This window comes from Sapajus apella, unplaced genomic scaffold, assembly GCF_009761245.1.
Source record: "Sapajus apella isolate SASKATOON/1434 unplaced genomic scaffold, GSC_monkey_1.0 scaffold24, whole genome shotgun sequence".
Classification (NCBI taxonomy): domain Eukaryota; kingdom Metazoa; phylum Chordata; class Mammalia; order Primates; family Cebidae; genus Sapajus; species Sapajus apella.
In genome coordinates this window covers 14008971-14021746 of record NW_022436964.1, presented here as the reverse complement: position 1 = coordinate 14021746, position 12776 = coordinate 14008971, and the positions used below count along the sequence as shown (strand labels likewise).

Sequence of the window (12776 nt, the reverse complement as noted above, 5' to 3'; positions counted from 1 at the left end):
AATGGCTAACATTCAGTAAGGGTGCATCATGCGCCTGGTCTTGTGCCAAATATATTAATACATTGTCTCCCTGGATCCCATAAAGACTCTGTGAGCAAAGCACCACTTTTATATCCATTTACCAATAAAGAAACTGAGGCAGAGAAGTGCAGCAAATAAGTTCTAAAGCTGGGGCTTGAACTTGAACAGTGTGGCTCCAGAGTTCACACTCTTACCCGCTGTGCTAAACTGCTCTTAAAACATTAGATGTTATTGACATGAAATACCCTTCCGATGGACAGTGCTATCTAAGCATGCCCAGGAGTACATGCCCAGGCATTTGGACAGAGATGGACTCCCAGAGATAGGTCTTGGAACCAGTTCATTCTGCATCTTTCACCTTCTCATTCCCCTCTTCCAGTCCCCACATGTGCAGGAATGAATACTCTTGCTATGTCTTCTTTCTTTCTCCTTGGGGTAAAGGATGAAGGTGGGACATTAGGAAGACACCAGAATACGAGAAATGGCTATACAACAAAGAAATGTAAGCACAAGACTCCTCACTTAAGAATCTGGGCTACATTGAAAAATGAACTAGACTTTTCAATGACATATTCCCTATTTTTCTTGCTCATGGATCCCATTGTTAACTTGGAAAGCACTGAAAGGTTTAATCAGATGATGGGTGGTAAGAATTCTTACATATGGATTGCCAGCTAGTTAACATTTCAGTAAAAAAGTAATTTGATTTGTGTGTAGTTTTGCTACTTAATTACCTTCTCAAAGGTGAAATGCTACACCATTGTTAGCGAAAAGACTGATAATCCACTTCTATTTCCTATTATTAGCAGATTAATCATTTCCCTTGAAAAGACACAGAAAATTGGGAAGGAAACAAAAGAGAAACAAAACATTAAGAAATCTTCCCATCATTCGTAATTAAATTGGATTTTTTTCTTTGAGTAGAAAAGTAAAATACACAATCGAAAGAATGCAGGTATAATACATGAATTAGGAATTCTATAAAATATCATGTATAATTACTATATTATGAGCTTTGCTTTATCATGCTTTTATTCAGGTCTTTAGTGTGAACATCATATATTAGATTTTTACATTTATTTTCTTGGAGAGAGCATTCTGATGTTTAATCATGGTTTAACTTTTCTCCTAAACAAATTCCTGTTCTCTGTTTGAAGACTTTGAACTACTCAACGGGAAGGTTTATATTTTGATTCAACATCCAACTCGGTTAGCCGAGAATAGTTATCCCCATTGTTAGAAACCATGAAATAGTTTTGATGTGCTATGTTTCTAGCTGACCCTTTAATTCTCTTTTAATACAAAACTTAAACAGACATCATGTCTTAAAATCTTTCCTTTTAAAATATACTTTGGAAGTCTCATGTACGCTTAGAAAAGATGGTTTCTATTGGCCCTCAGAAAACCTTTCTGTACATTCTTTTCTAAAAGTAGAATGGTCACATAACCATGACTGAGTTTGTGAAGGACTGGCTATTTTCTTTCTTGTCTTTCTGCATTACCAGTCATGTGTGATGTATAATAATGAAAGTGTTTTTCAAAGGCTAAAAATTAAAAGACATCATATTTAAAACAGACATGAGGACACTCACATTGAACAAAGTATAATGATTACCCTCAAAGAATAAAGCAACTGCTAATTTTGAAAGTCAAATACACAGTCAATAAAGCATCAAAATAATGGAAACAAAAGTCTGTAAATATTGCTTGAAAAAAATAAGTCCTTTCATTTAAGCAGGAGTCAATGTTTTTTACAGTCTTTACTACAAACGTTAGTCCCCAAACTACTCTGAATCTTCTTACTTATCGAATCAAGTTCTCCAGGCAGGAAGATTTACAAGCACATACACACAGGGTATATTAAATCTATTTCCAAAAAGCCTTGAAAAGGGCTGTTGCAATCTCCTCTTCAGCAGGGCAATGTAACAGAAGCACAGCCACTCAGACCAGCAATTACAAGATTAGGAAAAAGAGTCCACTAACTTTATAGGAAGAAATTACAAGAAAAGTTTTACAAAGCTTCCCATTGTCACCCTCTCTTGTTTCAAATGTATACCCTGTCTTCATCAGCACAAATATCCTCAACCCAAAGGTACAAAATGCATATGTCCATTTTGCCCTTTCCCTGTACACCTCCCTGGGTGTTGATCCTTGGTCTTCCTCTAGGTCCCCAGATCCAACATTGAGAAGTTGAACAAGAGAAAAGTTAGCTGAAATCGTTTTACCTGAGCACTGGCTCTGGGTGCTGGCAAAAGCAGTCCCCGGAGCAGCTCCTGTTGCTTTCATTTTGCTGCAGCTAGGGCTGGTCATTCCGTTAATAATGCTCTTATGACCGCCCACTGGAAAAAAAGTCACTTGTTCGGCTCTTCCCCCAAGAGACGTTTCAAGTAAGCAATGAACTTGGGCAGATTAGCCCCTTGGAATGTGCTGCTTCGGGATTAGCCTCACTAAGAGTCCCATGGACATTCCCTCCCAGCCCTCAAACACTGCTTGATTTGAACATCTAATCTGACGCCAGAAGAAAAACAAATCCCCAGAGAGATCGGATTTAACTGGCACAGGTCCTAACAGGCTCCCCCCTCCCTTTTTCATTTTCCATTTTCAGAGAGAAAGCTTATGAAAGTGTGATAAGGTGTTCTGAGTTCTGAAAGTTCAACTTTGGAAAGCAAATCCTTCTAAAGAAATAGTGTATGAATGATCTGAGTGCTTTGAGCACACAAGCGGCATTGTTCCACCATCCCCAAAGAATGGAATGATAGCATTTCTTTAAAGAGAAACTGCTAAAATCTCTGAGTGTTTCAATAGAATATTTTGGTTCCTGAATACGAGCCTAAGAAGAATGAAGTTGAAGTTTGCCGGGGACCTTTGGCAACTTCTAAAATGTCAATAATAAAACTTGTCTGATCATACTTCTCATCTTGCTGTCCCTCTAGCAACTCCAAGTGTCTGTTTAGAAACACCTACAGTCCTGCTCCCTTATTAAAAAGAGGTGAGCTGTGACCATGGTGGCATATGAATGCAGATCAAAAGTTGTGATGCCGTGATGTGTTTATTTGGGGTGGCCCCACAAAGAGATTCCAGCTGGTGTTCAGCCACATAGAAAGGGCTCTTTCAAATATCATCCAAGAGTGAATAATTCAGATAATAGTATCCCTGACTAGATAAGTGAACAAGTTGGGGGAGAAAAGAGCTTAAATTTCAAGAAGGCAAAACTACTTTTCAAAAAGTGAATACATGAGCACTTCATCTCCAAAGGGCCTTTCTCTTCCCAAACACAGAGATAAGTGCTAAGAGATGGCATTCTTCCCTTTTCTTGTGGATGGTAAATCTGTGAAGGCAGTGAGGCTTTGGTTTTCATTTTTCTGTAATCCTCTGTCGCCTAGTTCGTGTCATGTGGACATTCAATAAGCATAACACTGGGAACCGGGTGACTTATTTCAAACTGAAATGAAACCCTGAGCCATCTCATTGGCCCTCTGCTCTTTCCAGGATTGATCTTCTTCAAACTCCCATATTTTCTGATCTGTCACTTGCAAGGTTTCCCCAAAGAAAATAAACAATAAACTACCTAGTGACTTTCAGCTGAGGAAACATTATAATAAGCAAGAACCAAGTGAAACGTCAGACTGAGCTTTAGCATTAAACACATGATGGAGGAAGTTCTTTTTCCTGTCTTTAGGAGTTGGCTACAGAATAACACGTGATGACAGCCTTAATGACATATATACCCTTCTTTCTCTGCAGCTGTAATACTCCTAAGCACTTATTCCAAAGGAATCATCAGAGATGTGAGCACATAGAGAGGTTCACTGCAGTGTTATTTACAATACAGAAAAAGTGGAAACAAACGAAGTCAATCAATAGGAGATGAATTAAAAGGTGTTTCATCCCATTTGGTGATCATAATCGGGTTTCCGAAGACTGCTTAATTACCTAAATAAATAAACAGTTTCGTGTTTTTATGTGAAAAAAAGCAGGCCATAAAATAGTAAGGGCAGAAAATTTATAAATTTTAAATAGATACAGAGGTGACAGGCTGGAAACATTTCTAAGGTGGAAACTGTAGCTAATTTTTATTTGATTCCTTTTGCTTTTCCATGTTTTCCAAAGTTTTCTCCTGTAACCATATATAGTCAGAAAATTATATTTTCTATTGTCAGAAAATATATTTTTTTCAATTCTCAAGCTTGACCATATGATAATAGGCGGTTATTGGGGATAAGTATCTCAGGAAGAGATGAAGGAAGGAGAATTCAGTAAAAAGATAGAGGGATCAGTGGGTAAGATTTGGAAAAGAAAGTTTTATAATGTGGAGGGTGTTTTCTAGAGAAAGAAGAGAAGAGGAGGGAAGTGGGTAAATGAGAAGGAGGGAGCTGGGCAGGTGGGCAGGCAAACACCTGAAAGATACACCAAGGTAGTAGGCTGTAGTGTGCCTGGAGATTAAATACATTGATTGTAGATCATCTTCCCAATGGAAGAAATATTTTATCTATTCAGCTTTCTCAGCTTCCTTCCTCACTAGCTACTACTCCAACCCTTCATCTGAATTACTTTAAACATTGAGTTGCATATATATGGAGTTTATCGCCTGTGTATTTTTTTACCCTATTCTCTCTAGTCTTACTTGTTTTTGTGTTTGTTTTCCCTTAATAAAGATAAATAATTATTCGATAGAGAACAGAATAAGAGGAGCCTTCCATGAACTTTATATCAAAGACAAAAATATTGCTGCCAGAACCCTGGGCATTTTTGCATAGTGAAAAAGGAAATCCCCGGTGAGCTCAGCAATTTTTTCTGTGAGGTTGTAGATTATCTTCAGGACCCTTTAATTTAAGAAAGTAATTAGCTCCAAAGAGACTTGTAGCTCTGGGCCATACTGTTCATATAGATCTTTATAAAATCTTGTACATCACTGGACAAGGCAACTCCTGACGGTATATTATCAACTTGTTTCAGATGTATTTTAGAGTGAATATAATTTGAATAGTAACAAGAGAAAACCACAGGGGTAATGCTTACTGTGCTTCCTCTTCACTCCTTTCTTTATGCAATGGCAGACACCTTATTCTTCCCATTCATTGTTAAAGAAAAATCACACCTGAAGGGAAAATACTAAAATGTTTGTACTGGTACATAACTCCATTTTTAAAAAGTGAAACCAGATTTTCTACCAGATTTGACATTTTCCATGCCAAAATCTATTTAGATTTTGGCATGGAAAATGCATATTTCATTACTATAAAGATGTCCAAAGCATTATTTTTCCAGGATGTTCATATTTGACAACCGCATCAACTAAAAAGCATGATATAAAGTAGTGGTCAACAGATATTTTCTGGTTTTCTGCAAAGGGCCAGATGGCACATATTTTAGGCTCTTTGAGGGCAATACAGTCTCTACAGTAATACTCAACTCTTGTCGTAGCATAAGAATTCCCAAAGTCTGGGCGCAGTGGCTCAACTCATAATCCCAGCACTTTGGGAAGTCGAGGTGGGCGGATCACCTGAGGTCAGGAGTTCAAGACCAGGCTGACCAACATGAGGAAACCCCGTCTTTAATAAAAATACAAAATTAGCTGGGTGTGGTGGCGGAGGTTGCGGTGAGCTGAGAAAGCGTCATTGCACTCCAGCCTGGGCAACAAGAGTGAAACTCCATCTAAAAAAAAAAAACCTCCCATAAACAACAAATAAGCAAATTACCATGGCTTTTTTTTTCCAATAAAACAGGTAGCAGGCTGGAATTGGCCCTGGTCAACACTTGGTATAGAAAAAAGGGGTGTGAATGGTGATGTGTCAAGAAGAAAGAGGTAGTCGTGGACTTAAAAAAAAAAACAACAGGCTCTCATGGCACCATTACTAGCTTGCCTTTGCTCTTTCTCAAGCATGTTAGGAAAGATCTCCTTGAGGGAACTTTGCTCCCATCATTCCTGTACCTGGACAGAACCGTGCTCAGATATGCCACAATTCACCCTCTCAACACATCTGGACTGCTCAGAGGTCTTTCTTGACCATCCTATCTAAAAGCATATGGTGGTGTCATTATTTATTCCTTTGCTTCCCTCTAACTTCCTCATAGTCCCTCACATTACCTGCCATTATGCTGTGTCTTTGTTTTTTGTCTGTTTCCCCACCAGAATGTAAGTTCCTGAGGGCAGTGATTTTGTAACTGATGACTAGATAAGTGAACAAATTGGGTGAAAAAGCAGCTCAATGATGTTGAGCTGATGTTGCCCCAGCTTATGTGGCCCCAGCACCTAGAACTGTGGCACAGGGTTAGCACATTGAAAACACAGGCAAATCATCTGATTTCCTTGCACATTAATTCTTCATTAGAAAATGATGGCATTACATGGACCAATGTTTTCTAAAGAAGGATTTTAGGGTGGTACCCAGATGGTACCACCCTAAAAATGCCCAGGTGGGCATTTTTCTTTTGATAGTTGGGTTTACATTAATATATAGTATATGAGGAATGGCTAAACCTGCATATTTAACAAATACTATTGCTCGACGATATAATTTTTCCTTCTTGGAGTTGTGAAACAAATGAGTCCATCAAAAATATTTAATATATGAGAGTAAAAATGATTTGTGGATAAGAGACAATCACGATGGTAAAAGTGACCAAAGTTTGAGAAACACAGCACCAAGCCCTCTTAAATGTCCCTCAAGCTCCTTGCTTTTATTCTAATGCTTGGAAATAAATGTATTGTGTTCTCTAACATTTAGGGATGCCATTGACCTATAAACGATGGCAGAGGACCCGGACAAAGCCCGCTGCCTCCGAAGAACACTGCCATCAGTGTGTTCTTTCTGAAACAATCAATGGCGCCATCCCTTGATCAAGGCCCTTCCGTGGCTCCCCATTCCCAGCACAGTCAGCTCAGCATCTAAAGTCTGGCTCTGGCTCTGGAAGTATTTTTCTTCAAATTTCTTCATTTCTGTACAAATCTTTGCATTCTTTATGCTCCAGCAAACCAAATTATTGATTATTCCCCTCATGAACCATGCTGTTCTAGGCTTCTCAAACTTTGAATATGTTGTCCCTTCATTGAAATACCAGGTTCTTCCTTCTGTACTTGATCAATGCCTCTGCATTCTTTAAAACTCTGCATGAAACGTTGTGTTCCTCGATGGGCTTAGCTGGCCACCGCCAGATGAATCGCCATGACCATGGTTCCTCTTCCCTATTTTGGTCACACTTCTATTAGGGGAAGAGTCATACAATATAACACTTATTTTCATTCCAATATGTATAATCATCTGGTGCCAGTTTCCAATGCAAATATACAGTATTGTAGGTCTACTATGGCATAACCAGGTCTACTATGGCATAACTTCACCTGGAATGCTTCCCTTCTTCCTTGTCCTATTTTTAACATTGTTTCTAGGGCAATACCAATTTCTCATCCCTATAATTCACCTGAGGGGAATAATCTCTTTGTGGGGTGAAGTTACTTGTCCTAAAATTCACTTTATAGCCTCTAAACTGAAATCATATACACCTTAACATAAAGTCTAGTTAGATTATGTTTTTATCATCTGATTGGGAAAAGATTCAATAAACTATGATTACAATGATAAATTAAACTCATCTTTTATTAATAGGTCATATTGTGTAAATCATACTTAAATATATTCAAAATGTTTATGTAGCATGTCATTCTATATAGGCATTTTTATAAATAATTTTAAATCATACTTCTGTTTCTCTGGAAATTTGTTTCTTCATTATGAGGTGGTTAATCATTGCTTGGCAATAATACATCATATTTATAAGTTGTTCCGCAGTTCCCAAAATGCTATGACATATAGAATTTCATGAAATCTTAATAACATTGTATGGCAGATATTATAAAATTCCAGGATACAAATAAAAACTGGGGTTAGCACTTTGGGAGGCCGAGGTGGGCGGATCATGAGGTCAGGAGATTGAGACCATCTGTCAACATGGTGAAACCCCGTCTCTACTAAAAATACAAAAAAAAATTAGCTGGGGGTGGTGGTGTGCGCCTGTAGTCTCAGCTACTCGGGAGGCTAAGGCAGGAGAATCGTGTGAATCCAGGAGGTAGAGGTTGCAGTGAGCCGAGATCATGCCACTGCACTTCTGGCAACAGAGCAGGACTCTGTCTAAAAAAAAAAAAAAAAAAAAAAAAAAACCAAAAAAATCCTGTGTCTTGGGGCTTATAGAGGTTAAGCATCATGCCAAAATTCTATGTCAGCCATAGGCTTAGCTTGATATACCCAAAGCCCTCAGGCATTTAGTATAGAGTCCCAAATCCCTTATACTCTGAGACTGATTTTAGGGATGGTGAATGATGTTTTTCTTCTTTGTGGTAGAATAAGTACATTTTAATCATTCTGATCTTAACAAAAATATATATACTTCATCAACCTTAAAAGACAATGATGAAAAACTGAAATGAGGATGCAGGCCCCTATTTTAAAAGTATCCTATTTATGGTCAAGGATTAACCATGTGTTTCAATACAGTAGCAGTTTCCACACAATGTCTTAAAAACTTAAAAGCCATATAGATACACTTAGAGGCTTTACTGCTTTTGTCAGCCAAAAACCATAACTACAGTAGTGCCAGCTCTATAAAACTAGTGTACATCTTTTAAAAAGTAGGATAAATTTTAACTGAAGAAGGAGGAAAGGCAAGGCAAGTTTATGAACAAAACATACTGAGATTGAGGTTTGATATCCTCCTCAAGGCTCTGAAACAAAGCAACAGATCTGAATCAGTTGTTAGAAAACAATCTAACTGTGATAATGTCAGTGCATACGGTGAATGGGAAGGTTTTCTATATTCAAGGAGGCTATGCTGGTGGGAGCTGTGACCTTGTCTTCTGTTAAGTAAATGCAGAGTTGAAACAACATAATGTCATGATTTAAATCCTTAATTCTGTTTAGCTTTCACAAATCATTCCTGAAACCTTCTGATTTTGTTAGAAGCCAAAGAAATGTGCTGACTCACAAAATTGGAACATTTTATGTTAGGTAGAAATGTGGAATTCATGTGACAAATAATATCATAGATTCACAAGCTGATTTTAATTTTGTTTATCTCTTTGGCTCTGGAAGGATGAAGAGGCAGACCAGAGGTGAGAATGAAAAAATAGTTGCAAAGTTGCAAGAGCATTTGCAGTAGAGTTGTCATGTAAGAATTAACTACTAAAAAAAAAAAATCAGTTTCTCTGTCTCTCTCTATGTATGTATTCATATATATTATACATGTACATCATTTTTATTTTTGTCATTTTTATTTTCTTTATTATCATTCCTAACTAAAGTGTTCTAGGTAGAGATACTGATTTATTTTATTCAATGGATGATTCCAATTCTGAGGTCAAATTTTCTATCCTTACAAATTACAGACTTAAATTTGGCTGTTGGAGCTTATTTCTGAAATCCCTATTTTCTTTATCCATTCAAAGAAATAATAAGGCAGAGCGTGGGGGACACATGACTGATTAGGAGTCTCAAGATATGCAATCTAGCCATGACTTGTTCACAACTAGACATACGACCTTGGAGGAGTGACTTAATCTTGGTGATCCTCAAGGTTAGTTCCAGTTCCTAGCGTTAGGATTCTGGGAATCTGCTTTATTGTTAGTCCCTCGTTAATGTGTAAAAAGTAGTTATAGAGGCTTTTTTGAAAATAAGAGATCTTTTTAAATTTTAATTTTTATGAATTCATGGAATTATTTCTTTGAGTAAAAAAAAATGTAGCAGAACATACGGTTTTGTGCTTACTTAGCACAAAGTGCACAAAGAGATTTTGTGCTAAGTAATTATTAATAAATAATTTCTGAAATAATTTTCACCAGACTCCAGTCATCCTTAAGAATCGCTCTGGTTGAAAAATTAGGCACATGTAAAATTTTAATATGATTTCAACGAGACTTCAAGTATTATTAAGATGTTATTACAATTAATTAATAACTTTGCCATTGAGAGAATTTCCAAGAGTAGAACTTGGTATTCTTTTGCCTCATCCCCTACTAAATGATAAATCAAATCTTGACAATCATTCAGGTCAGAGTATACGGAGACTGTCCATGATTTTATAAAGTTTTTTTTTTTTTAACCTAACAAGAATTATTTAACTAGAGAAACTGAAAACAAATCAATTCCATTTGTGTCTTCAGAAGCAACTTATAAGCAGACAGATCCACCAATATCAATGCAATGTTATTTCTATTACATTCTGGAAATGAAAAAATATTAGGTATTAAGTTAATGCAGCATAAGTGTATTTCTGTCTGATAGGCATCCATCTCTGTCAAGTTAGTAGATGGGCAGGTAGAAAATAAATCCATCTGCATAAATTCAGCCTCTGGTTATATTGTTCTAATGTGACCATTTTAAGGTTGTTCAAGGTTATTAGGCTTAACTTCAAAATATTAATGTATTTCCTTATGACTCACTACCAAAGCATGCATCTTACTGATTTATTCTTATTTTAGGGTGTTAATATTAAATCTCTTTGGAATATTTTACACCCTAGAAGATACTAATATATATATATATACACACACACACACACACACACACACACACATACATATATATAGACATATGCATACATAGACATATGTATAAACTTTCTCTAAATATATTAATTTACATTTAATGCACATAGATATAATCACATTTCAAAAGTAGGTATAAAGAATTTTAGTAGGATCAATATACATTTTACATATCCCAAGTTGCTATGTAGCCCATAAATATATATGATTATTATGTCAATTTAAAAAACTGTAAAAATTAAATAATTAAAATTTTTTAAAATAAAGTGAGTCTCTGGTAGACATTATAAAAATAATTTTCAAAGATAGCACAAAAATATAGATTTAGTTTCCAATTTGTTTGTGTTCCATTGGATGGAAACGTGACTTTTTTTTTCTCCTCTCTGCTTTCCTACCATCTCAACCTTACTCTCTTGTAGAGTTCTAGTCTCTGAATATTCATTGCCAAAATGACTTTCTGATAACAAGATTCTTCTGAGACAAGCTATGCTAATTTTTAAAAGAATACTGTGCTGGCTTTCTAATTTTTCCCCAAAACCCATTCTTTACCAAGCAACAAGTTACTGTTTTTTCCCCTTTAATTAGTAGACTTCATTTTTTTTAGAGCCATTTTAGGTTTACAAAAAAAATTGAGATGAAAGTACAGTCTCATATCTCCCCCATTCCACCTGTCTCCATAATTTCACTTATTATTTAACATCTTGCTTTGATATAGTATCTTCCTTGTAACTGGGAAATTGATACATTATTATTAACTAAAATTTGTACTTTACATTAAGGCTCACTCTGTGTTGTACAGTTCCATGGCTTTTACCAAACGCATAATGTCAGGTATCCATCATTACCATATCATACCGAATAGTTTTACTAGAGGTCTTTTAAAATGATGAATTAGCTCATGGCATTCCATCTGCCACACGTCACAGTCACTCGATGATTTTATTTTGCTTTTAGAATAGAGTCCAGGTTCATTATGGGATCTCACAGGCCTGACATGTCACATCCTAGCTCACTTCTCCAAACTGTGTCTATGCCAAGTCAACTCGACTCACGACCTCCGGCCATATCAACCTTCTTTTAGATCCTCAACAATTACAAACAAAAAGATAGAAGGGTAAAAATATCATGTTATAAGTTAGTCTTTAATCCAATTATTGCTTCTTTAAAGGGACACAAATATTCATAACCTGGGTTGGGAGTTGGGGGAGGGATCGCTGGAAACTTGATAGTTCAAATGTAAATTTTTATAAGTAGCAAATCTCAGAATTACATCGCTCCAGAGAACTGAAACTCCCTACAGATTGTTTTATTTGATAATGTGATTTATTCTAAAATTGCTATTTGGGACATGAGGGGTAAGTGTGATATTATGCTGGATATAAGGTAATTATAAACTCATTAATCACTGGATAATCATGGAGTGGAAATCAAGTATCCTAGTTCATTTATCCACTTAAACTCCAAGTTTGCAAAAGATCTTAGGTACCTTCTCTAATATTGAGTAGAAAACTAACTTCTTTGTGGTAAATGATACCTTGTTTTCTTTTGGTGACATAAGAGCAAAAGGAAAATCGTAACACACACACACTCACCCTTTCTCTTTCTCTGTCTGTTTCTCTCTCTCCCATGAAATTCCTGGCTCTGATGCTAGTTTTATTATAACATTATTTGTGACTATTCATTAAAACTGTCACCACTTGTGAGGGCATGTAATATACTACAGTACTAGTTGGATCCCCAAAGAATAATATGATTCCTTTGTTTGAACAATTTTTTCCCCTCTATTTTTTTGGGTGCCACATTACTGTTAAATACTAACTCGAGACCACAATGTGTATAATTCTTATCACATACTTCTGTGTATGTATCTTATCCCACTGTTGATCCCAATTTTAATTATTTGAAAGTGAATTGTTATGAAAGCGGGCGTGCATTTTTACAAATGCCCAAATCTAATATCTCACAGGGGAGAATCAGATAGAGAAAACCCTTCACTTTGTTTAAAGTTCTAATGCAGAAGTCTTTAAACCATCTTTAAGACTAAAGGCAAACACAAGCTTAGCTGTAGAGTTAATTGTATTTCATTAAAGCTGATGCTACCTGGGGCTCCAGCCTTAGTCATTACATGCAGAATTTGAAAATGAGCCATTAGAGCTGTACTTACTTATTTTTTAATTGACTCACTCATGCATTCAAAAATATCTATTGAACACTGACC

General features: G+C 36.3%; 1 protein-coding gene across 20 annotated transcripts in view; it reads right to left on the bottom strand.

Annotated features, from left to right (window-relative positions):
• Nucleotides 1-12776, bottom strand: part of TRPM3 (transient receptor potential cation channel subfamily M member 3) — a 921715-nt gene that overhangs the window by 333268 nt on the left and 575671 nt on the right. For 2 of the 20 annotated variants that reach the window (XM_032290711.1, XM_032290712.1), the window contains exon 1: nt 2247-2597. The exons of 16 other annotated variants lie outside the window; for them this stretch is intronic. The gene's annotated coding sequence lies outside the window, so the exon portion shown is untranslated. Of the gene's footprint in view, nt 1-2246; nt 2599-12776 lie in introns of those variants that run through there. 2 more of the 20 variants (XM_032290710.1, XM_032290718.1) reach the window with 2 other exon arrangements.